We start from the raw sequence: 26,712 nt of genomic DNA on the forward strand, positions 1-26,712 counted from the left end.
GGGGAGAGGGTGAGGTAGGTAGTACAGGGGGTGTAGGGGAAGGTGAGATAGGTAGTACAGGGGGTGTAGTGGGAGAGGGTGAGGACGGTAGTACAGGGGGTGTAGGGGAGAGGGTGAGGTAAGTAGTACAGGGGGTGTAGGGGAGAGGGTGAGGTAGGTAGTACAGGGGGTGTAGGGGAGAGGTTGAGGTAAGTAGTACAGGGGGTGTAGGGGAAGGTAGGTAGTACAGTAGAGGAATGATCCGGAGGAAAGCCCTCACTCCGACACTGAAAGGCTCTGAGACACAAGAGGTTAATAAAGATACAATAGAACTGTATATACAGCGGAATAAAGTTGTAGGACCCTCTACACAGCCCGCTCCGCTCCGCTTATATGTATGAAGTACACTGGACCATTGTCCCCCCCTCACCCATCCCGCACACCGCACGAGTATCAGCCCAGCCCGGGCATCCTCTCCCGGGGGCGGGGCTGTCCCAGGTTGTGGGCGGGGCCGCCCGGTCCAGTGTCTCCAGCTGTTGTGCACTGGCGGTGTCACAGGAGACGGAGCCGGCAGGAGAGGAGCGCAGAGTCCGGACACCGCGCCGGTACAGGTGAGCGCTACATGACATTCATCGCAACTTTTCTAGCACACATTCATTCATCACACGTCCTATGAGAGCAGCACTGTCTGTCTGCACTGAGCATCCCATACAAGTCCGAGAAGAGGACAGGCGTCCGCACTATATTTGGGGGAACTAGGAAGCAATGAATGACCATGAATATGTGTGACAGCAAAGTATATGTGTGACATCCATGTATTTATCTGACGTGTATATATGTGACATCCATGTATATATGTGTCATCCATGTATATATGTGTCATCCATGTATATATGTGTCATCCATGTATATATGTGTCATCCATGTATATATGTGTCATCCATGTATATATGTGTCATCCATGTATATACGTGACATGTATATATGTGACATCCATCTATATATGTGACATTCATATATATGTGTGAAATCCATGTATATGTGTGTGACATCCATGTATATGTGTGACATCCATGTATATATGTGACATCCATGTACAGTATATGTGTGACATCCATGTACAGTATATGTGTGTCACCTGTATTGTGACGGTTCCCATAGCTGGACTGTATCTGTGACCTGTGCTCCCGATCTCATGCGATCTTCATCATGTTATTTCAGTTGTTCTTGGCAATCTTTATTCAATGTGCAGCTGCCATATAATAATACCCGGTGATCCCTCTGTGGGGTCTGTGTGATCAGGCACTTCCTGTTATAGTGACAACGCTCTGTCCCCCTCTGCCAATTGTTTTCCTGGGTTGTCACCTGGTTACACATCCTTTGGGTGGAGACAGATGTGGTAACATGCATTGTGCAGACATCTCCTGCCAACCAATGACATGTAGCTGGCACAGGGGGGCATGCATAGAAACGGGAAGTGGCTGCTAAGAGGCTGCGATTGATCAGGAGTGCTACAGTAAGGTAAACAGCTAAATGCAAAAAGATTGTTTCATGGTAAACAGTGCTTTAGCCAGCTTAATGTCTTCATTCTAGTCGTGTACATCTAACTGTAAGTGTGTTCGGTATAGACACAAGATAAGATGATAGTGGTCATATATCTCATGCACATAGCCAATCAGAGCCCAGATCAGGATATGGCTGCAGCGGGCATTGCCAGATGTTTTTGGCAACCAGTACAAATCAATGACAGGCTGGCACGGTCCGCAGCTGCTTACATGTAATTCACCTGTGGTGAAGGACAGACGTGCGCTCCTGGATGCAGACAGGCTGTGATTGGAGGAGAACATTCGTCCCTAACCACAGGTGATCAGTCCCAGCCTGTCATTGGTTTGTACTGGTTCCCATCTGTGGCTAATCACAAACATCTGGCCATGCCCGCAACAGAAATACACTGATCTGGGTGGCACATGGCTCCAACTGAGCACAGCACTATGCAAGGGTTAAATGCTGGTTAGGTCTAGTAGGGGGGGGGGGGGCTTGCCATACACTAGTATACTCATATGAAAATTTTCATCAGTACATTCATTGGCATGAGGAATGCTGTTGTAAAGTATTTCAAATACCGTTTGCTTTTATCATTTGATTTCAGAGTGAACGGGCATTTCCTGAAAAGCACAGTGTTAGAAATTAATTGGCAAAGAAATGTTCAATCCCGCTCCATGAAATGGTCCAGTCTCCAGGGTCGAAGGTGAACATCGATTTCACCCCACTAACGATTAGAGAATCAAACAAAACATTTTCAACCAAAATTCTAGTAGTACTTTATATGGCCAGCTTTACACCAACCGCTCCGGTCGGCATCGCCGCTGTCCTCGTCTCCCTTTGGCACTTTGGTCGGTGGGCATCATCATGTGTAATGCGGGGCTATTAACCCTGTATTGTATGAGAAGGTAAGCATGTGACCAGGGGCATACTGAACATTCGGGCACTGCCCGAGGGCCCCATGCCACTAGGGGGCCCCATCAGGGTTGCCAGCCTCAGTAAAACCAGGGACATTATGTAAAAATCTGTGTTTTTACAAAAATCCCAAGATTATAGCTGCCCTGCCTCTCCAGTACCTTTTCAGTGTGTGTATGTGTATTCTGTGTGTATGTATGTGTGTCTGTGTGTGTATACGGTGTATGTATACTGTGTATGTATACTGTATGTGTGTGTGTGTGTATACTGTGTGGCTCCATAATCTATTGCCTGGGGGCTCCATAATCTTCTATTGCCCGGGGGCCCCATAATCTCCAATTGCCCGGGGGCTCCATAATCTCCTATTGCCCGGGGGCCCCATAATCTCCAATTGCCCGGGGGCCCCATAATCTCCTATTGCCCGGGGGCCCCATGAGTTGTCAGTCCGCCCCTGCATGTGACCACGTCCCAAAGCGTCTTAGAGGGGAGGCTTCACAGAAATAGTCCCAATTAGGTAAGTATTACTCCTAATCTCTGCGCCTCTAAAGCACCAATCAAACTATGTGCGGTGACAGACTGCATTGTCAGACATCTGTCACCACAAGGACTCACCAGAAACAATTGTTTCCTATGTGCCCCATTCACACTGCAACACAGCCTAGGGATGCAATAAATTGCAGGCATGCTGTATTTCTGTGCCCAATCGCATAGCAATGTACAGCAGTGTAGTAAATCGCGCTGCTGTACATTGCCATGAATAAAGTGTATGCTCTGTACACTTCAAATAAAGTTTGTACAAAACCAAAAAAAGGTAGCTGTATGATTTGCTGAATCTCACACCACACTGCCCCCTACTGCAGCCAGCAATGGAGAGCTGCCAGAGTGGGACAGCACTTCCGTTGCCATGTTACTGGAGCCTAAATGAGCAGTAAAAGTGATTGTATGGTCTTGTTATTTTTTTTAAATAAAACAAATAAACATATTGTACTTACCTGCAGTGGATTTGCACAGAGTGGACCGGATCCTCCTCTTCTCGTGTCCCTCTTGCTGCTCCAGGCCCCTCCCTTCTGTTGAGTGTCCCCACACCAAGCAGCTTGCTATGGGGGGCACCCGAGCTGAGCCACAGCTCCCTGTGTCCATTCAGACACAGAGCTTCAGCCTGGCCCTGCCCCATCTCTCTCCTGATTGGCTCGCTGAATTTGATTGATAGCAGTGGGAGCCAATGGTGCCACACTGCCGTCTCGGCCAATCAGGAGCCGAGACACTCCTACACCATCGCTGGACAGAGATGGGGCTCAGGTAAGTGTTAGGGGGGCTGCTGCACACAGAAGGCTTTTTATCTTAATGCATAGAATTCAAGATAAAAAACCTTCTGACTTTACAATCACTTTAACTACTTCTAATGCAATGCAGATCATGCAATGCTCAGAATCAGTGTAAGTCAGGCTTGTGATAAAATCCACAGTGGGTGCTCTGGCTCTGATGTTCTCTCTCACACCGGTACAAATGTAAATTCAAAGAACAGAGACAGTATTCTATCAAATGGTGCCCTCCATCGAAAAGTGCCCCCGCATGCGCAGTATGGAAGGGCACTCCAGCTGATTTCCTGATCAGCTGGCGTGACGTCACCATGGCGGATGCGCACATCGTAGGAGGCATTTTTGGATGGAAGATACCATTTCACGGGCACAATTGAAAGCAATGCAAACAGCGGGAGGGAGACCGTAGTTGTCAGATTGAGCCTCGCTGTTGCAGGGCGGGTTGTGGCTGTGTTGCAACCCGCTGCCCTTAGACACAGGCAAAACCTGCCATTACACATAATAAACCCGCCCTGCAACCAGGGCAGCCACCCCTTAAATAGCTTTAGACCTGGAATCCACACACCGGCAACCTCACCTGTATGCACTCAGCCCCCCCCTCAATCCTGTATATATGCCAGCCCCCCCTCACACCTGTTTATATATGCCAGCCCCCCTCACATCTGTTTATATATGTCAGCCCCACACATACAGCAGATCGCAGGACTACTGTGATTGGCTGTTACAGTAGTCACATGATCTGTAGCTGAATAATTAGTACGGTCCTAGAGCGGTTTTTGACAGCTTTGTTTTTGTACTGGGAGCTTGCAGTGAGTGCACTCTCAGCACAGAAAGCTCTTCTGCCAGTGGCAGGTGGTGCTCAATTTTTTTTTTGGGGGGAGGGGGGCGCAAACAAACTGACAAAAAAAACATCAATTGCAGCCACTTTGCCCATCAATTGCCACCACTGTTTCACCAAGTGCAGCCACTATGCCCATCAAACCCAGCCACTGTGCCCATCAAATGCAGCAACTGTGCCATAAATTGCCGCCACTGTGCCATCAAACGCAGCTACTGTACCCATCAATTGCTGCCAGTGTGCCCATCAATTGCCGCTACTGTGCCCATCAACTGCCGCTACTATGCCCATCAACTACTGCCAGTGGGCCCATCAACTGCCACTACTGTGTCCATCAACTGCTGCCAGTGTGCCCATCAGTTGCCGCTACTGTTCCCACCAAATGCTGCCAGTGTGCATCCCCCGCCCGCCTGGCACTTACCTTGTCTCGTGGGGCAACAGGTCCCGGCGATGTCCTCCACGCTCATCGATGTCCTCTCTTCCCGTCCTTTGCTATGATTGAACGCCTGATAGGCGGCGTCCACTCACAGCGCCTGTCGTTCTAGCCAATCAGATGACAGGTAACAGACCCGAGCACCTAATTGGCTGAGAGGCAGTTCAGTGTTGGAAAGCGAATAACGCTGAGTGAACAGCGAGCGCCCAGCATGGAAATGTTCACCTTTTTGGATGCCTATTAGAGCGTATGGCTCCAATCAGGTGCTTCCAAAAAACACCCCCGCCGCAATGCATGAATCTATCTATGGTGATAGAGAGGGGGCGGCACCCATGCGCCCCTTATAGACGCACCGCCACTGTCTGCCACACATGGACGCATATGTGCAGTGTGTAGGCAATAAAACCCACCCCGCACATGGGTGGCAAGAGAATAAGTAGACCATCTTTATATGAAAAAGTAATGGTTTTTATTTCCCTAGTTATGTGATGCCGCAGAACCCATACGGCTTAGGCTGGCACATTTATAACAGACATATACATTTGATGGCACACTTACCGTATGTACGCCTTTGGCGAGCAGTAACTTCCCTAATCCATGTTTATGCTTTGATATAAGCAGTAAATGGCGAGCGATCCCCATGTGAAAACAAGCCACCCTTACATTGCCATGTGTTGATGCCGAGCGCGGCTCCTCGTCTGGCTATGGGACAGAGAGAATTTTGTGAACTGCAAGAGCGTTCATTCATGAATCGGCCCTTGTCACTTGAAAAGGGAGGGGACCTTGTGGGAACACCACCCTTTCTGTACGCCGTTGTTTTCTTTGAGCCCCACAAGAGCAAACATTGGTGACTCCCAGGTCGCAGACGCAGCCAGCAGCTGCCTTGTTAAAGCCATATTTTACACCCATACAAAGTATGTGATCCATTACACACTCGGACAAATTACAGCCACAGGCTCTTTCTCGCCGCTAGAATGAATTACCCGCAATTTAGGGAAGCTGCAGTCAGAAAACAGCTCGCTCTCTGTCTGAGGCTTTTCTTCACGTGAGTAATGCATATTGGCCGGGATTCAAAAATCAGGAGCATCCAACACCTTCATTTACGCCATTTGGACTTCTCTTTGTGGTAGTTCAGAAACGGGTGGAGGAGAAGGTTTCTGATGACGCCGAGGGATTTCTTATATTGTAGGATTACTCATTCAATTGAAGCTGTGCAGGAAGGATGTGGATTTTTGAGGAAGTGGTGGCCATACACGCTTTGATTTTATTGTCCAATCGATGTGATCAAACGATCAAGTCGGCAAATAATCAAATAGCCATAACTTCCCTCCCATTGATTTACACATAATCAGGTTCAATTAAAGCGGGGTTCACCCAAAAAAAAAAAAAAAATTAACATTAAATCTAGCAGAGCCAGCATAGTAAGGGCATTTACTTTCGGCAGGTAATTTTTTTTTTTCTCCGTACATACCTTTATATTCTGTTTTTGTCCAGGGCTTCCGGGTTCCGATGACCGCAGGACTGGGCATTCCTATCCTTCCGTTCGATGATTGACGGCTTGTGAAACAGGTGACCTGTCGCACAACGCGTGTCACCAGATGTCGGGAAATAGCCGAGCTGCGAGTCGGCACTATACGGCGCCTGTGCAGTCAACTCTACACGGCAGGCGCTGTATAGTGCCGACTCGCAGCTCGGCTATTTCCGGAAATCTGGTGACGCGCGTTGTGCGACAGGGGAACTGTTTCACAAGCCATCAATCATCGAACCGAAGGATAGGAACGCCCAGTCCCGCAGTCATCGGAACCCTGAGGCAGGGATAGGAATGCCCAGTCCCGCAGTCATCGGAACCCTGAGGCAGGGATAGGAACGCCCAGTCCCGCAGTCATCGGAACCCTGAGGCAAGGATAGGAACGCTCAGTCCCGCAGTCATCGGAACCCTGAGGCAGGGATAGGAACGCCCAGTCCCGCAGTCATCGGAACCCTGAGGCAAGGATAGGAACGCTCAGTCCCGCAGTCATCGGAACCCTGAGGCAGGGATAGGAACGCCCAGTCCCGCAGTCATCGGAACCCTGAGGCAGGGATAGGAACGCCCAGTCCCGCAGTCATCGGAACCCTGAGGCAGGGATAGGAACGCCCAGTCCCGCAGTCATCAGAACGCGGAAGCCCTGGACCAAATCAGAATATAAAGGTAAGTACGGAGAAAATAAAAAAAACCTACCGAAAGTATATGCCCTTACTATGCTGGCTCTAATGTTAAAAATTTGTTTTTAGGGTGAACCTCCACTTTAAGTTGATCAGCCAGGGCCGATAATTATAAATTATGGCGCATCGATCGGCAGCACTGAGATTCTTTGGTCACCAATCCAACCGTATATCAATCAACTTACGAGATTGCAAGATGAAAACAGTCAAAATCTACTTCCCCATGTATTTGGTTATTCCCATCAGGTGAGATCAGTCAGAAAATAAATCGATCGTTTATTAAAGCGTGTATAAGATGTGTTGCTCTGAAGGGTGGCAGGCTGGTGGCAAGGCTTAAAGCCTTATGCCGCGTACACACAACCGTTTTTCGGGTTGTAAAAAATGACGTTTTTAATGGTCTAAAAAAAAATATGTTTTTTTCGACCCGATCATTAAAACGGCCTTGCCTAAACATGATCGTGAAAAAAAAAGGCTCTAGCAAAGCGCAGTGACGTACGACGGCACTGTAAAGGGGAAGTTCCATTCAGGAGGCGCCACCCTTGGGGCTGCTTTTGCTGATTCCGTGTTAGTAAAAGACGATTTGCGCTTTTCAGTCTGTTACAGCTTGATGAATGTGCTATCTCCATTACGAACGCTAGTTTTACCAGAATGAGCGCTCCCGCCTCATAACTTGCTTCTGAGCATGCACGTTTTTTTCACGTCGTTAAAGCCCACACACGACCATTTTTTACGACGTTAAAAACGACGTGAAAAATTAGAGCATGTTCTAAATTTTTAATGGCCATTTTTTACATCGTGAAAAATGCTCTGGAGCCCACACACGATCGATTTTAATGACATAAAAAAAACCGTCACTTTTTTACAACGCGAAAAACGGCCTTGTGTACGCGGCATCAGTTTACTTTAAACTGAACTAATTAAAATTAGCACAAGGGATATTACTTCCCACCAATGTTATGTGTTTCTTGTTTTAGCTGCGCTTTACTGTTTTTGCGGTGGATTTTAACCTTTTCTCGGCCGCTAGCAGGGGTAAAACTGCCCTGCTAGGGCCGAATAGCGCCACAAAATTGACGGTTACTGCTGACGTCGCACCCAGCAAAGTGTGAAAGGGGGCTTAACATCCTGCCAGCGCATTGCCTCAGTGTGAAAGCACTCAGGCTTTCACACTGGGACTGCAGGGGAGGCGTTTTTCAGGCACTATTTTTAGCCCAAAAGCGCATGAAAAACACCCCAGTGGAAGCTCTTTTGAGGCACACATTACACTGAAGGTAAGTAATGTTCCTTGTACAGATTTTTTTTTTTTTTTTTACGTAACATTAGACTTTAACTACCTGACCTCCAGAAGGTTTTACCCCCTTTATGACCAGGGCATTTTTTGCTGTTCAGCACTGCGCTACTTTAACTGGTAATTGCACGGTTATACAATGCTGTACATCAATTAAATTTATATCATTTCTTTCACACAAATAGAGATTTCTTTTGGTGGTATTTGATCACCACTGAATTTTTTATTTTATAATATATAAACAAACATATCCAATTAACCACTTAAGACCCGGACCATTATGCAGGTTAAGGACCTTGCCCCTTTTTGCGATTCGGCACTGCGTCGCTTTAACTGAGAATTGCGGCCTTTTTTCCCCACAAATAGAGCTTTCTTTCGGTGGTATTTGATCACCTCTGCGGTTTTTATTTTTTGCGCGATAAACAAAAATAGAGCGACAATTTTGAAAAAAAAATGAATATTTTTTACTTTTTGCTATAATAAATATCCCCCAAAATATATAAAAAAAAAACATATTTTTCCTCGGTTTAGGCCGATACGTATTCTTCTACATATTTTTGGTAAAAAAAAACGCAATAAGCGTTTATCGATTGGTTTGCGCAAAATTTATAGCGTTTACAAAATAGCGGATAGTTTTATTGCATTTTCATCAATAATTAATTTTTTACTACTAATGGCGGCGATCAGCGGTTGTGAAGCCACAGCTGGGCGCCTACAGTTAGAATGCCGACACCTCGGAGAGGAGGGGGAGAGGAGCGAGGCTTCCTGCACCCGCATCGCTGGACTGTGGAACAGGTGAGTATCTGATTATTAAAATCAGCAGCTACACTTTTTGTAGCTGCTGACTTTTAAATGGATGGAACTCCACTTAAAGCTTTGACAAAAGAAAATCCGGAAGCTGATTAGTTACTATTCTGATTGCACCCTCCAGTTTTAGTAAATAAAGCCCATTGGCTCCAGTTCTGCAGCACTCCACAAATCAGGGACCCCCCTCAGGAACAGGGAAAGGACCCAGAGTTGAGAATTCACATACATATAATCAAGTGAGCGTGCCAAAGAAGCGTTCAGGAGTCCAAGGTGATTTAATGATAAAACGTATTTAGAGCAGAATGAAGCCAACGTATTTTGGGGGGGAAAACAGACTCCCTTTCAATCAGGGCTTAACATTTCTGACTGCTTAAATGATTTCAGGTGAGCAAATACCAAATCAACCTGCACTATGATTTACTGCTTGGAACAGTTTCAGGAGAGCAGGTTACGCCAGTGTTAGTGAATGCAGCAAAGGAGCGCGTTAGTAACCCAAAACGCGTTGGGTTCATTCTGCTTTGAATCAATTTATTAATTAAAATATTTTGGACTCTTGGATGCTTGTTTGCATCCATGAGTACCCCTTATATCTGATAGAAGGGGGACTCTGATGTAAGGGGGTCCTGATTGGAATTCTCATGTAAGGAGGGCCTTCGGTGACTCTCATGGGACATCTGATGTGTGAGGGTCTGTAATCAGGACCCTGATGTAAGGAGAGGGGGGGCACTAAAGTAAGAGGTCATTCTGATGTAGGGGGGACCCTGATGTAAGAGGGGACTCTGATGTAAGAGGGGACTCTGATGTAAGAGGGGCTCTGATGTAACAGGGGACTCTGATGTAAGAGGGGACTCTGATATAAGAGGGGACTCTGATGTAATGGGGGCGCTGATGTAAGAGGGGACTCTGATGAAAGAGGAACTCTGATGTAAGAGGGGACTCTGATGTAAGAGGGACTCTGATGTAAGGGGGCACTGGTGTAAGAGGGGACTCTGATGTAAGAGGGGACTCTGACGTAAGGGGGACTCTGATGTAAGAGGGGACTCTGATGTAAGGGGGACTCTGATGTAAGGGGGACTCTGATGTAAGGGGGACTCTGATGTAAAAGGGGACTCTGACGTAAGGGGGACTCTGACGTAAGGGGGACTCTGATGTAAGAGGGGACTCTGACGTAAGGGGGACTCTGACGTAAGGGGGACTCTGATGTAAGAGGGGACTCTGATGTAAGGGGGACTCTGGTGTAAGAGGGGACTCTGATGTAAGGGGGACTCTGATGTAAGAGGGGACTCTGATGTAAGGGGGACTCTGATATAAGGGGGCTCTAGTGTAACAGGGAACTCTGATATAAGAGGGGACTCTGATGTAATGGACTCTGATGTAAGAGGGGACTCTGATGAAAGGGGGCTCTGATGTAAGGGGGGCTCTGATGTAAGGGGGGCTCTGATGTAAGGGGACTCTGATGTAAGGGGGCACTGGTGTAAGAGGGGACTCTGATATAAGGGGGGCTCTGATGTAAGGGGACTCTGATGTAAGGGGGACTCTGATGAAAGGGGGGCTCTGATGTAAGGAGGCACTGGTGTAAGAGGGGACTCTGATGTAAGGGGGGCTCTGATGTAAGGGGGACTCTGATGTAAGGGGGACTCTGATGTAAGGGGGACTCTGATGGCTTCCTTTGCTTTATTTTGCCGTCCTGAATCATAAATCAAGTTCCAATAAAACTCATTAATTTAAATGTTGTGGATTTTTTGATTATTTGTAAATTATATAATGTGACCCTCATCCAGAAACGTTTGGAGACTCTGATTTAATTTAGGCGTATCCTAAGGTGTCAGTATGGACTCCAAGGCTAGGTTCATATCTGTGTGGCTCTGATGTTTCTCAGGCACGGCAGTCTAGCCATGTAAATGGTCCCCTGGTCCTGCGTTTTCATGCATCTTTTTTAAAATGCAGCCGCAGGGAAATGACATGGTGCGGCTTCACCAATGCGATTCCGCTGCTTTTTTACTGCTATTCATTCATAATGGCACCTCCACCCATCTGGAAATACAATGTATTTTCGGGTGTGGAAAATCGCACGGTGCAAACGCTGCGGGTGGGTGCGTGAACGAGTGCATGACACCCAGAGGCAGAGGCATGATGGGACTTGTAGTTTTTCAACAGCTGGAGGTCCGCTAATTACATATGCCTGCTGTAGCAAGTGACAACATACTACAGGCCATATTCTGCGTTGCTACGCTCTCTGTACATGCTCCGGCTGCTATAATTGAGGAAGACTTCATCTTTTCTCTATGTGACCCTCTATATCAGTATGTAGGGGGGGCTCCAGCAGGGAGATTGAAAGCTGCCCCTTTTCCCCAGCTAGACGCCCCAAGTAACGCTCTTCATTGGCTTGCAGGACAGCTCCAGCATGTTGATTGACAGCGGCTCATTCTTCTGAGAGGAAGAAGCAGCAGCAGGAAGAGCCAATCAATTCATGTGCTGACATGAAGCATGCTGATAGGAGTAGAGGGCAGAATGACAGAGAGAAGAGCTCATCACTCTGCTGCTTCTCCTTTTATTGTCCAATCACAAGCCAGGGGCAGGTCCAGTACTGTCTGGTATCAGATGGAATGGTCTCTTCTGTGGCTCTGGATTAACATTGAATGTTGCAACAAACACTGTTTCTTTTCTTTTCTTTTCTTTTCATTGTGTTATTTTTTTGTTTCTCATTTAAAGACTATAAAAACCTGGACTGGTTGAAGTGCCTTTCCTCTCCCCTAGACCTAAATGAACCATTAGCCCTTGTAGTGTGAGCTCAGGAGGAATTTTCACATTTTCCATAGGTGGGCTTTCAATTTTAAAAGATTTACCCGACCCAAACAATTTATATTAATATTGTTTTATTATTTTAGTTATGGATGGAGCACGGTGGGCAGAGTCATTATTTTGCTTTTTTTATATCTTGGATCATGGCAAAACGAATGCCTCGCATTTTTGGTGCCATTCATAGTGCCTGTCCATAGATGGTTCGCATCTTGGCTGGCTGGGCACAGGGCCAATCAGCACTGTCTAGGCAGAGGTTTAGGGGTCATGCAGCCTCATAGGACAGTCAGAGTAGAATGAAAACTCCTCCTACAAGCTTTAACCAGACACTAATAGAATACTGCTATATACTGCTGATCAGAAAATGTATTTAGCAGTTTGTATTCAAACCGACCCTAAACAGCTACTTCTGTTTCTCCAGTGTGAAAGCACAGAGGGCTTTCACACTGGAGCGGTGCGCTGACAGGACCGGAAAAAAAGTCCTGCTAGTCACATCTTTGGAGCGGTGAAGAAACGTTGAGTGTACCGCTCCTCCACCGCTTCCGCCCATAGAAATCAATGGGACAGTGCGGCTATATCTCCGGGAATGCGCCTCTGCAGAGGTGCATTGCGGGCGGTTTTAACCCTTTCTCGGCCGCTAGCGGGGGGTAAAATCGCCCCGCTAGTGGCCCAACAGCGACGGGAAATTAGCGGATAAAGTCCCGCTAAAAACAGCAGCGCTTTGCGGCTACCGCACTTCCCGCCCCAGTGTGAAAGGAGCCTAAGTGTGAATGGGGCCTTGGGATGGCTGTCATGTTTGCACATCCAACTACCGTTTGGCCTACTTGTAGCTAATGTAAAGCCAAAACGTATTTTTTTGTTTGGGATACAATATTCTTAAATCCCTGTAACATTTTGAATGCTAAGTGTGTGTGTGGTGATGAGTCTTGTGTTCTTGAGGTCTCATATTGAGGAAGATTATTGTAAGGGGCTTTTCACACTGATCAGTTTTGATGTTTAACCACTTCAGCCCCGGACCATTTGGCTGGCCAAAGACCAGAGCACTTTTTGCAATTCGGCACTGCGTCGCTTTAACTGACAATTGCGCGGTCGTGCGACGTGGCTCCAAAACAAAATTGATGTCCTTTTTTTCCCACAAATAGAGCTTTCTTTTGGTGGTATTTGATCACCTCTGCGGTTTTTTGTTTTTTCTGCTATAAACAATAAAAGAGCGACAATTTGAAAAAAAAAAAACAATATTTTTTTACTTTTTGCTGTATAACATATCCCCCAAAAATATATAAAAAAAAAATGTTTTTCTCCGTTTAGGCCGATACTTCTTCATATTTTTGGTATATAGATTGGTTTGCGCAAAAGTTATAGCGTCCACAAAATAGGGGATAGTTTTATGGCATTTTTATTAATCAATTTTTTTTACTAGTAATGCGATTTTTTTATCGTGACTACAACATTATGGCGGACACAACGGACACTTTTGACACCATTTTGGGACCATTCATATTTATAGAGTGATCAGTGCTATAAAAATGCACTGATTACTGTAAAAATTGCACTGGCAGTGAAGGGGTTAACCCGTAGGGGGGGCTGAAGGGGTTAAGTGTGACCTAGTGAGTGCTTCTAACTGTTGGGGGGCGTGGCTTGCCGTGACACGTCACTGATCACTGTTCCCGATGACAGGGAGCAGACGATCAGCGACATGTCACTAGGAAGAACGGGGAGATGCTGTGTTTACACTGACATCTCCCCGTTCTTAAGCTCTGTGACCCGACCACGGGCGACCACACACCCGGCAAATTAATGGGGACGTATAAATATGCCCATTTGCCCAGCCGTGCCATTCTGTCAACGTAAACAGTCGTGCGGCCGTCGGCAAGCTGTTAAAAAGCGCATAAAAAATGCACCGTGGTTGCGTTTTTGGTGCGATTTTTGAGTCGCATACCTCTGTTTCACAGGTTCATGTTTGGAGTCAGAAAGCGTACCTAAAATGCATATGAGGTGTAGGGCCAGTGGCGCAATGGATAACGCATCTGACTACGTATCTGAAGATTGTAGGTTTGACTCCTACCTGGCTCGTTGACTATGCCATGATCGTATAGTGGAGCAGTGTGAAAAGGCCCTAACAGCTGGCTGTGGTAGGTAAGGCTGCCCTCAGCACATTACCCCTATGCAGGGGCATGTATAAAGTCCAAAGGGTTAGGCTAGGTTCACATCTGTGAAGGTGGTGCCGCTGAAGGACCCGCACAAATACTGGCAGCCGCAACCACCCACACAGAGAAATGCGGGAGCCACGGGCAGATGCCATTAATCCTGAGGGCAAGCTGCCTGCATTGGAAATTGCACTTGTACTGGAAACCTCGGTTCCCATGCAGGCTGCGATTTAAAAGATAGTAAAGCGACTTCTCTCCTGTATATCATGGGGCACAGCAGCCTATTCAAATAAGGGTGGATTTGATTTAAATCAAGTTGATTTAAATCATAATTTTTAAAGAGCAACTGTCTTGCAGTGGCTCCTCCTCTGACCCGCTGTCGACTCACCAACAGTCCCATTCACTTTAATAGGATGGCTGGTGATGCGACAGTGACACAAGGTGAGGGACATGGCAGCAGCAGGTGATTGGATCCCTGCTAACAGGCGCTGCCGTGATGGATCTGAAATGACAGGTGCTCTTTAAATGTACAGACTTATTCTTGCTGGTATTTAGAATCTTTAATATTTGCAAACAAAATGAAGGTTTCCTATTTAGAATAAGCGGTCAGGTTAGTAAAACAGCAATATAAGAACCGATTCAATCATACAGTTTGTAGTGTACATATATAGGTAAAAGAATGGGATAAAGGAATATCCCTGAACTGTGTTTTATCTCATGGTTACTGTAAAATTGGGTGAATGCATCAATGCCCAGAAGCGATTCAGTTCGCATTTATAAGTTTTTCATTCATTCATTCATTCATGTTATATCAGCTTGCAGAGCTTACCAAAAATGAAAATATTGCAGAATTTACAGCGTCATGCTGCACAACTAAGCTCCATTTAATGCTGAATGAACTAAATTATTAATGTATCGTAAATAGAAAACTATCTTTATATAGATCTTTACTCCAAAAGCATTTTATTAAAATAAATGTGAATAAAAAAAAACAAAAACGATTTAAACCAAAAAAATCAGATTTAAATCTGATTTTTTTACATTTAAAAAAGAAAATAGATTTATATCCACCCTGGCTCTTGTGCCCGCACAGCCACACAGGTGTGAACGTAGCCTAAACAAGGCAATAAGAGTGCCACACCAATATTCATATAGCTAGATTCAGGTACCTTGCCGCATCTTTGTGGCGGCGTAGCGTATCGTATTTACACTACGCCGCAGTAAGTTAGCTAGGCAAGTGCTGTATTCACAAAGTACTTGCCTGCTAAGTTACGGCGGCGTAGCGTAAATGGGGCCGGCGTAAGCGCGCCTAATTCAAATTAGGCTGAGGGGGCGTGTTTTGTGTTAATGGGGGGTGACCTGACGTGATTGACGTTTTTTTTACGAACGGCGAATGCCCCGTCCGTGTACATATCCCAGTGTCCATTGCGTAAAAGTACGCCGCAAGGACAAAGTGGTTTCGACGTGGACGTAAATTACGTCCAGCCCTATTCACGGACGACTTACGCAAACGGCGCAAAATTTTCAAATTTCGACGCGGGAACGACGGCCATACTTAACATTGGCTACGCCACCTAGGGGGCATGTTTATCTCTTACGGAAACGGCGTATCTTTACTGCGACGGGCGCACGTACGTTCGTGAATAGGCGTATCTATGCATTTACATATTCTACGCCGAACTCAACGGAAGCACCACCTAGCGGCCAGCCTAAATATTGCACCCTAAGATACGATGGCGCAAGCCGTCGTATCTTAGATAGGTTTAAGTGTATCTCAGTTTGAGAATACACTTAAATTTAGGACGGCGCAGATTCCGAGTTAGGTCGGCGTATCTACTGATACGCCGGCCTAACTCTTTATGAATCCACCTAATAGTGTGCAGAGAAGATTTTATTAGTTCATATTAGGGTGGAGTAAATTCCAATGCATTAGGGGACGCCAACAGTCATCAGGGCTTAAACACGGTGTGAGAACTTGTTTGGGGTCATATCAGAAGTTGTTGCAGATTGTATTTAAACTGACAGTCATCAGAAGCAGTAGCCATAGTAATGGATACTTGGGCAATTCAGGGGTGGATTTCTTACATTTTATACTGTGGATCACCTCATATTATGATAAATAAGAAGGCCAGTATGGTGGCCTGAGTTTATGGGAGGAGCCCGGAGGGTATTTAAGCAGCCCACTCACACATGCTCTTTGTCGGTTCAGTGTGCGGTACTACACGTCACTGGGCCGACTCTTCCCAGCTCACCTCATGTCCGTGAGTCTGAGCATTCAATCGCATTCGACACCCTCCCGCCCTTCCCTTTTTCAGGGCACTTCTCAGCATATTCTTCTTCAATTAACTACCCATTACTTACCTTGGGTATGCCCCCTTTTCTTGGCATACTGACCAGACCACCAAGGCACACTTCAGGTCTATTTATGTTGTAAGTCTTGTCGCGTGTTTATGTGATCCACATCTCTCTCGGTCAGAGGGTAACGACCATAAACATAACATATGATAAACATGTCTGGGCACAGATGATAGGAAATCTTATACTCTACATTGTGACATCAAATGTTGGGTTTACATCCACTTTAATGTAGGGTCAGACATACTTTGAAGAGATTTCCTTTCACTTCCTGTTGTGTCCCTTGGACAGGAAATAAAGCAAAATCTGTTTAATAGAACACTGAAAAAGGAAAACGCTGACTAGCATGTTAACCATTCTTTATTCAACCCAAAACTAAAAAAAAAGACGTTGACATGTGTTTGGATATGTTTGTACTGATTTCACCGGAAAACACATTAAGGGGAAACACATAGGTGTGAATGGGACCTTACAAGTGTGTCTGTAAATGAGGACAAGAGCTCCTTTATATATGTTTGCTGACATAATGTCAAAGTACGTTATTCCCGAATCCCCGAGTATGACTGCGTAAATGATCCTTTTCAAGCACTTCTATTACCTTTCTGCTTTGCATATGTTGAAAGGAAAGTTCCTTCCACTCATTCATCTTTCCAAGGAACTCTTCTGACACCTGTAAAGTACAGCTGGCCATACACTAGAAGACGTTTGTTTCAGGAACGTTCGTTCAATTTTCAGATCGATAGTGGGGATCCAATCAACGTGTGTTTTTGACAATGACGCCCATCAAATTTAAAGGAGCAGGATAAAAATCTTTTATCGAAAATCTAATTTCTAACAGGATGGGCTAGATTCACATACCTTTAGGCGGGCGTAGCGTATCTCCTATACGCTACGCCGCTGTAACTTTGAGAGGCGAGTATGGTATTCTCAAAGATTTTGCCGCCGAAGTTACGGCGGCGTAGGGTATTAGGGCCGGCGTAAGGCCGCCTAATTCAAATGTTGAAGCTGTGGGCGTGTTTTATGTATATTAAGTGTGACCCCACGTAAATTACGTTTCGATCGAACGGCGCATGCGCCGTCTGTGGACGTATCCCAGTGCGCATGCTCCAAATGACGTTGGCAAATCGTCAATGCTTTCGACGTGAACGTAAATTACGGCCAGCCCCATTCACGGACGAGTTACGCAAACAACGTAAAATTTGAAAAATTTGACGCGGTTCCGACGTCCATACTTAACATTAGCTGCGCCATCTTTTTGGTGGTTTATCTTTACGCCTGAAAACCCCTTGCGTAAACGGCGTATCTTTACTGCAACGACCGGGTGTACGCTCGTGAATAGGCGTATCTAGCTGATTTACATATTCTAGGCGTAAATCAGCGTACTCGCCCCTAGCGGCCAGCGTAAATATGCAGTTAAGATACGACGGCATAAGAGACTTATGCCGGCCGTATCTTAGCAACATTTAAGCGTATCTCAGTTTGAGCATACGCTTAAAGTTGCGACGGCGTGGATTCGGACTTACGACGGCGTATCTACTAATACGCCCGTCGTAAGTCTACCTGAATCTGGCCCTATGTGTTTTTTCAAATGAAATTCAGGTCATCGAATTGACTGACTTTTCTTATGAATGTTTGTACAAATGTTTGTAAATCTACGAGTGTTTGGCCAGCTTAAGGGCTCTTTCAGACGTACGGATCCCATGAGGATCAGTATCTTTCTTATCCCATTGCTCAGTGGGGATCGCTCCGTTGATCCCTGCTAAGCCGGCAGATGACAGGGCGGTCCCCGCACACTGTGCAGGGACCGCCCTGTCAGATCGTCGCTCTCCTCTATGGGGGGATCGGATGAACACGGACCGTCTGTCCATGTTCACCCGATCCGCAGACGGATGGAAAAATAGGATTTTCCTTCGTCTGCAGAATCTGAGCATAGCTGACACCCGCTATCCCATAGGAATACATGTATGTCCTTTTTTCATCCGTAAACAGATGGATGAAAAAACGGACATACGGTCCGCTGGTGTGAAAGGGGCCTAAGAGTGGAACAAGGGAAAATGAAGCAACAAATTTTTAATTCTATTAGCTCTAGGTCCGGAACTGGCTTTGTAGAAACTCCCAATGATTTGGGGGCAGTAGTATGGGGTTAAAATTCATAAATTGTTTAAAGCCTCCCTATCATTTTCAGCCAAGGAAGCCGCCATCTTGGCTTCTGTTTGATCTGCAACTGTGATCAGTTATTGCACCAGGTATTTGATGGTTTGGTTGAGGACACAATCAAATGTGACAGTTAACATTCTCAGCATGCTGGGAATGTAACTGTTTTTTGAAACCGTTAAATTGAAGGGTTTAGTTCCACTTTTAACTTTCTTTGCGTGGAACTTAAGTGAGTAACCTTACCTCTGTTTCAGCGGTCTGATGCCCATGAGGTCCCACCTCATCTCCGGCATCTTCTTCCTGGCTTTATCTGGGTGTCAGTCTTGATTGGCAGGTGCGGAATGATACGGTACTCAGCATGCACCTGTGAAACTTGGACATGTGACTCAAAAAATGCACCAAAAATGCAATGAGGGTGCAACAATTGCGCTTTTGCAGCTTTTTGGTGTGTTTTCTATTCATTTCAGTGCTTTTAGTGTGGTTTTAAAAAACGTACACAACATGCTGCATCAGGACTTTTTCAAAACGCACCGCACCCGCAGCACAGCGCTGTGAAGCGTCCCATAGGATTTAAAGGGAAACATTTATCTTTCTTTTTTTCTTTTTTTAAATCTAGAAAAATGGATCAGTGAGAAAGGGCCCTAAAGAATAAGCACACTTCCAGGCACTATGGGCCAGATTCACAGAAGAAGTATGCCGGCGTATCTACTGATACACCGCATACTTTCAAAGTACTTTCAAAGCTTATGGCTTCGATCCGACAGGCGTAGGCTTCGTATGCCTTCGGATCGTAGGTGCAATACTTCGATGACCGCTGGGTGGAGTTTGCGTCGTTTTCCGCGTCGGGTATGCTAATTAGCTTTTTCCATCGATCAACGAAGGTATGCGCGGCCGTTGCATTCTCTTACGTCGTCGCTAGTCGGCTTTTCCCGGCGTATAGTTAAAGCTGCTATTTCGTGGCGTATAGATAGACTTGCCATGTTAAAGTATGGCCCTCGTTCCCGCGTCGAATTTTGAATTTTTTTGCGTAAGTCGTTCGTGAATAGGAAAGGTCGTAACTCACGTCTAAGTTAAAAAAATTACGTCGGTGCGACGTCATTTCGCGCAAAGCACAGCGGGAAATTTCGAAACGGAGCATGCGCATTTCAATCGGCGCGGGGACGCGCTTCATTTAAATGAATCACGCCCCCTACCCGCCCAATTTGAAATACGCGCCGAGAAATACACTACGCCGCCGTAACTTATGGCGCGAAATCTTCCTGGATTCGACTTAGAGCCAGGTAAGATACGGCGGCGTAGCGTATCTCTGATACGCTGCGCCAGGGCAATTCTTTGTGAATCTGGCCCTTATTGCTTTTACTCTCCTCTGCTGACCCAACAGATGCCATCCTTCCCCTTCACAGAAGCATACTTTCCATGATCTGAGGCCTGCAGCCTCCTGTGTTTGTTGACATCCAGCGCTGCAAGTCCTCTCTGCCTTGCCGCACTTGCGCAGTACAGTGCCATGTTTATGAATGTGTATGTCTCTTCTAATATGTCTATTCTGTATTAAAAAGTCTGCCTGTCTGCCCAAAGTTCCACTTTAAGCAACAGGTACAAGTCTTGTTCCTCCTTCCTTTGATGGATAGTAAAAGGAGAAGAAGAAGAAGAAGAAGACCCACAAGCTCCTCTTTCTGCTTTCTCCTCCAATAAGCATGTTCCTTGCACTGCAGCACAACTCATGCTTTGTGCTGGCTCCTTGTGCTGCTTCTCCCTCCTCGATTCTGAGCTCTGCTGTACAGAAGCTGAACTGAGTCAATAATGTGTGATATCTACTTTTATTGTATCTGTGAACATAATACTTTTTATTGTCACATGGCATTCTGCTTTGATGGCATAGCATCCTGCTTCTTGAAGACCTTTTATTAAATGGTCGCTTTTATGTCTGGTTAGGAAATAACTTGCAGGACTGGTAACATTAAATTACAAGTATAGGCAAAACTTTTTTTTTTCATTTTGGATAGCAAGGGAGGATTATAACTCATATCAGTTTTTTTTTCTTTCCACCATCTGTGTCCCATTGCAGAGATTTCCCTTCGCTTCGGCCCGGATTCAGGTAACACCTACGCTGACGTATCTTTAGACACGCCGCGTAAGTGCACAGATGTGCCGTCGTATCTATGCACCTTATTCTTAATGCAAGATACGCCTGAAATGTGGCTTCATCCGACCGACGTAAGTTTCCTACGCCGTCTGAGCCTGGGCGCATATTTACGCTGGCCGCAAGGGGCGCTTCCATTGATTTACGCGTCGAATATGCAAATGACCGAGATACGCCGATTCACGAACGTACTTGCCTGGGCGCATATTTACGCTGGCCGCAAGGGGCGCTTCCATTGATTTACGCGTCGAATATGCAAATGACCGAGATACGCCGATTCACGAACGTACTTGCCTGGGCGCATATTTACGCTGGCCGCAAGGGGCGCATCCATTGATTTACGCGTCGAATATGCAAATGACCGAGATACGCCGATTCACGAATGTACTTGCCTGGGCGCATATTTACGCTGGCCGCAAGGGGCGCTTCCATTGATTTACGCGTCAAATATGCAAATGACCGAGATACACCGATTCACGAACGTACTTGCGCCCGTCGCAGTAATATACGCCGTTTATGTAAGGCGTACGTCCGGCGTAAAGTTATTCCACCTATAGGAGGCGCATCCCATGCAAAGGTATGGACGACGGAACAGCCGTCGTATTTTAAGTCGTTTACGTAGTAGTACGTGAATGGGGCTGGGCGTAGGTTACGTTCACGTCGTAGGCATTGAGCCGTCGTATCTTAGGGAGTATGTTCGACGTGATTCTGAGCATGCGCCGTTCGTTCGGCCCTTCATTTGCATGGGCTCACGCTTCATTTAAATGCATCACGCCCACACTCCACCTACTTTGAATTAGGCGGGCTTACGCCGACGGATTTAAGTTACGCCGGCGCAACGTTGGGAGCAAGTATTTTGAGAATACTGTGCTCGCCGCTCTACACTACGTCGGTGTAGCGTATATTCCATACGCTACGCCGGCATAACTATGCGCCCAGGTATGTGAATCTGGGCCTTCCTGTCCAATAGCCAAACAGGAAGTAAGAGAAAATCCCTGAATATTAAGGGAATTTCTTGGAGACCCCCAGGTCACAAGAACTAGTGTCCCCATTGGAAGATTTTCCCTTCATTACTTTTCTGAGGTCAACCCAAAATGTGGGGTTTTCCTTTACTTTCTTTCAGTGATAATGGTAAACAGGACAAATATAGGAGGTAAGCATCTAATTAACAATACAAGAATATGAAGAAATAACATGGTTTGCAGATATATTTTGTTACAGTAGGATAGTTTACTATTGTTACTTGGTAGGATTTGAAAACATGCATGTCTGGAAACAGATAAAAGGGTATTGTAAATATTCACCATGATAACTTTGAGCTGTAGTTATGCCCATAACAATCTGACATTTTTAAGATATTCTGTTTGGACTGCATATTTAAAAGAAATCAGAGTGATAACACCATGGTGTGTTTAAAGTGGTTGTAAACCTCAGACATGAACAAGCATATCCCTCTATAGTGTGTACTTGTTTCAATCCAGAGTGTAATTTCTGTCTGCCGCTCCATTCCCCTGCTATTAGCACTTCTGACAAGGTTTCCTGACACCAAGAGAGAAATAGTAACAAGAGAGGGACCTCCAGTTGATTGACAGCCTCAGCTATGTTCCTGTGAGCTGTGTGAAGGGGGGATGCCCCTTTTCTCCTTTCCTCCACTCCAATCAGCTCTCAGAGCTCTGCAGAGTGTAACTTCAGCTCCCTCTTTCTGAACGTTCAGGCAAGCTTCATAATTCAGCACTTTTAACTGCTGTAGGGAAGAGAAAATGCAGATAAACAGGTGCAACTTATGCAGAAGGCTTTGTTTTATCTCAGTGTATCACCTGAGGCGTCACACTTCACTGGATTTACAATATCTCACAACAGTAAATACACCCCTCGCATTTATGGAAATATTTTATCATATCTTTTCATGTGACAACACTGAAGAAATGACACTTTGCTACAATGTAAAGTAGTGAGTGTACAGCTTGTATAACAGTGTACATTTCCTGTCCCCTCAAAATAACTCAACAAACAGCCATTAGGCTGCATTCACACCTGAGCGTTTTGTCGCCTGAAGCATGAAGCTCCAAAACGCTAGAGGGGAAAAAATCCTTTATTCTCTATGGAGATGGTTCACATCTCCACTCCAAAACGCCTGAAGCCGAACGCCTGAGGCCCCATTCACACCTCCGCGACAAAACGCTTGACGCCGGACGCTCGTGCCGCTGGAGGGGAGAATTCCCATTGCTGTCTATGAGATGGTTCACATCTCATAGACGCCGTACGCTTGCCGCCTGAAAAAAAGTCCCGGACCCTTTTTTTCTGGCGGCATTGGCGTTCGGCCATACAAAGCAATGGGAAGGATTTGTAAAAAAAAAAAAAAAAGTTACACCTTTTGCGGCAAAATACGCCGCGTACGCGGCGTTACTTGTCTCGGAGGTGTGAATGCAGCCTAAAGCTCAAACAATTAGGCGGATTTGGGCATTTAAGAATGTTTGTATTCCCATAGAAAGTAATGGAAACGCTTGAATTAAGCGTCTAGCGCGACAACGATCGTTTCTACGGGTGTTTTCTCGCTTTAACCTGTTCTGTGATATAGAACATTTCACCCAGGCAGAAGATTAAAAAAATCTACAAACATAGCAACAAGTGATGAAAGACATGATCATTTTTCCTATTGGCTAAAATAAAAAACGTCGAAGTTCAAAAACGTCGGACACCGCTGTATGCAAACACGCGAATACGTGTGAATACGCGCGACAAAACGCGAGACAAAACGTCAGAAAAAATACCAAAAACGCTACGCTCAGGTGTGAATGCAGCCAAAGGGGCAGATCCACAAAGCACTTACGCCGGCGTATCTCGAGATGCGCGGCGTAAGTGTATATATACGCCACAAAACTAGATACGCCTGAAAATCGGCCTTTTCCGACCGACCTAACTTTTCTGCAACGGCGCATCGTGGGCGCAAATACTCTGAGGATACGGTACTTGCCTCTCTAAGTTGAGCCGGCGTAGTGGAAATGAGATGCGCTACGCTGGCCTATATATGCGCCGATGTACGTGGATCTGCCCCTTAATGTCTAAACCGCTGGCAACAAAAGTGAGTACACTCGTAAGTGAAAATGTCCAAATTGGGCCCAATTAGCCAATTTTCCCTCCCCAATGTCACGTGACTCATTAGTGTTATAAGGTCTCAGGGGTGAAAGGGGAGCAGGTGTGTTAAATTTGGTGTTATCGCTCTCACTCTCGAATACTGGTCACTGGAAGTTCAACATGGCACCTCATGGCAAGGAACTCTCTGAGGATCTGAAAAGAAGGATTGTTACTCTACATAAAGATGGCCTAGGCTATAAGAAGATTGCCAAGATCCTGAAACTGAACTGCAGCACGGTGGCCAGGACCATACAGCGTTTTCTTATTCAGTGCAGGCGCCCCCTGGAAGCAGAGACTCGGGCAGCCATCTTTCGGGCTGTGCACAAACTATTCAGAATTTAATGCCAATAGCAGATATTGAGCTAGAAACTTTTTTTATCAATCAGATTGAACAATCACTGCATGTTTTATTCATGGTTTTACATTTTTAATGTTCTCCCTAATAAAATGGAAATCAGTAACAAAAGCTCCATATATAACGTTTTTTCAGAGATTGCTGGTAATCTTTCTTGTAATATTTCATTGCGCTCGGAATATGAAAAAGGGAAAATAATTGAAATGTAAGAACATTGGTTCATTTTTATCCTAGCTCAGGTAATCATTATTATGAATAGCGCTGCCCTTAAAGGGGAGTTCCAGCCTGTTTTTAAGTTTATTAAAAGTCAGCAGCTACAAAAAGTGTAGCTGCTGGCTTTTAATAAAAAGACACTCACCTGCTCCACGGTTCCAGGCGTCTTCATTCCTAGTGTGGGCACCCGGCAGTGACAGCTTTCGGCTTCACGGCCGGGCACCCACTGCGCATGCGCGAGCGGCACGGCGCCGTACCATTGGACAGGCGCTCGCCTACAGGGAGTCCCACTGCTCCTGAAGCCCCTACCCCCCCCAAAAAAAAATTACATGTCAAATGTGGCATGTAAGGGGGCAAGGAGTGGGTTAAGCGGAAGTTCCATTTTTAGGTGGAACTCCGCTTTAAATTTTATGACCAATGCTACACGTATATAGCCAAATGCAGCCCTAGATTTAAGAGGACAGAATAAAATGTTTACAATTGGTTTTAGAGTTGAAAAATGTCTCCTCCAGAGGAGCCATGCATAAATGCAACCTACGATGTATACAATCTGTGCATTGTTTTGTGCATGTATACAGTAGGACTCGCGTACACACGACCGTTTTTAATGTCATGGAAAAAAAAGTTTTTTTTTCTACACGTGATTCTTGTCAAGCCTGCCTTGCCTACACACGATCGTGAAAAAAAAACGCTCGAGCAAAGCGCGGTGACGTACAACACATACGACGGCACTATAAAGGGAAAGTTCCATTCGAACGGCGCCACCCTTTATGCTTGATTATGCAAATTTCCCTTCTCATAACTTGCTTTCTCATAACTTTTTTTCCCCATCGTTAAAGCCTACACACGACCATTTTTTACGACGTGTAAAACGACGACGTGAAAAACGTTAAGGAAAAAATAGAGCATGTTCTACATTTTTAATGCCCATTTTTCACGTCGAGAAAAATGCTCTGGAGCCTACACACAATCGTTTTTAATGACCAATTTAAAAAATTGGATTTTTCTCGTCATGAAAAACGGTCGTGTGTAAGTGGCATTACTCTAAAAGAGTGCACCACCACTAGAAGATCTGGTGAAGACTAGGTACTTCAAGAACTTACACCAGGGCTTGTCAAATCCCAGGCGCCAGGCCGACATGACGACTAGAAATTGTGTCCTGGTGCCTGGGCTTTTGTCAGCCCATTCACTGAAGGGATGCACAATTTATACTATCTGACTGCAGTTCCGGGCGCCAGGCTGACTTGTCTGCAGCACCCAAATGCTCCCACATTAGCTGGCTCATAGATTCAAAGCAAATTTTTCAAGCCCTGACCTACACCATCTTGCTGACTGAGCTTCTAAGCCATTCGATCCATATGCCCTCCTAATGGCTGGGAGGATTCACACAGTTATACACTGACTGCATCATTTAGCCTATATAGTCATTTCAGAGTATGCTTCATTCCTTCTGACATGGCCTACTCCTGTGACGGCAGATTTACATCATCTGTTTGATATGACTGGATTGAAAACCTAGGTTCATATTATAGAGAAGCTGCATTCTTATTTGGCCATAACCAAATCCTTTTCAATCCTTGATAATTTGTTTTAGGGATTTCTGTATCGCTGCAATAATGACATAAAGCAAAGAACAGAGCATGTGTAAGTTTACTTAGACCCCAACTCTGGGTAAGCTAAACATTGTCCTTTGCAATGGGGCTGCACCTGCACTGCATGCGGTGATTGCTTGTGTATTCTAGGGGAGAATAAAAGCACTTTTACTTATCCAATCCTCCGCTTTCCCATGCAATGATAGACTGTCCTTCGTCTCGAATGCAAGGTTATGGACCCTGCTTTAGTCTTGGTAATGTCAGGAGTTTAGACCTCTGGAACACAAGGGAGAGGACGATGCAAAGACCTGTCTAGCAGAGCAAAAGATCAAACAAGTTTTTAGCTACCGTGTTTCCCCGAAAATAAGACCTACCCTGAAAATAAGACCTAGCGTTATTTTCCAGGAGGGCTGCAATATAAACCCTATCCCGAAAATAAACCCTAGTTTAAAATGCATGTAAAATCCTATAATCCACTCTATTACAGTAGTATATAATGTAC

The 26,712-nt window shown here is 45.6% G+C and overlaps 1 protein-coding gene across 1 annotated transcript in view; it reads left to right on the plus strand.

Annotated features, from left to right (window-relative positions):
• The first annotated feature begins 538 nt into the window (after window positions 1–538).
• Window positions 539–26,712, plus strand: part of ZNF385C (zinc finger protein 385C) — a 541,366-nt gene continuing 515,192 nt past the window's right edge. Inside the window, exon 1 of the mRNA XM_040330357.1 lies at window positions 539–590. The gene's annotated coding sequence lies outside the window, so the exon portion shown is untranslated. The remainder of the gene's footprint in view (window positions 591–26,712) is intronic.

Source organism: Rana temporaria, chromosome 12 (genome assembly GCF_905171775.1).
Source record: "Rana temporaria chromosome 12, aRanTem1.1, whole genome shotgun sequence".
NCBI lineage: Eukaryota > Metazoa > Chordata > Amphibia > Anura > Ranidae > Rana > Rana temporaria.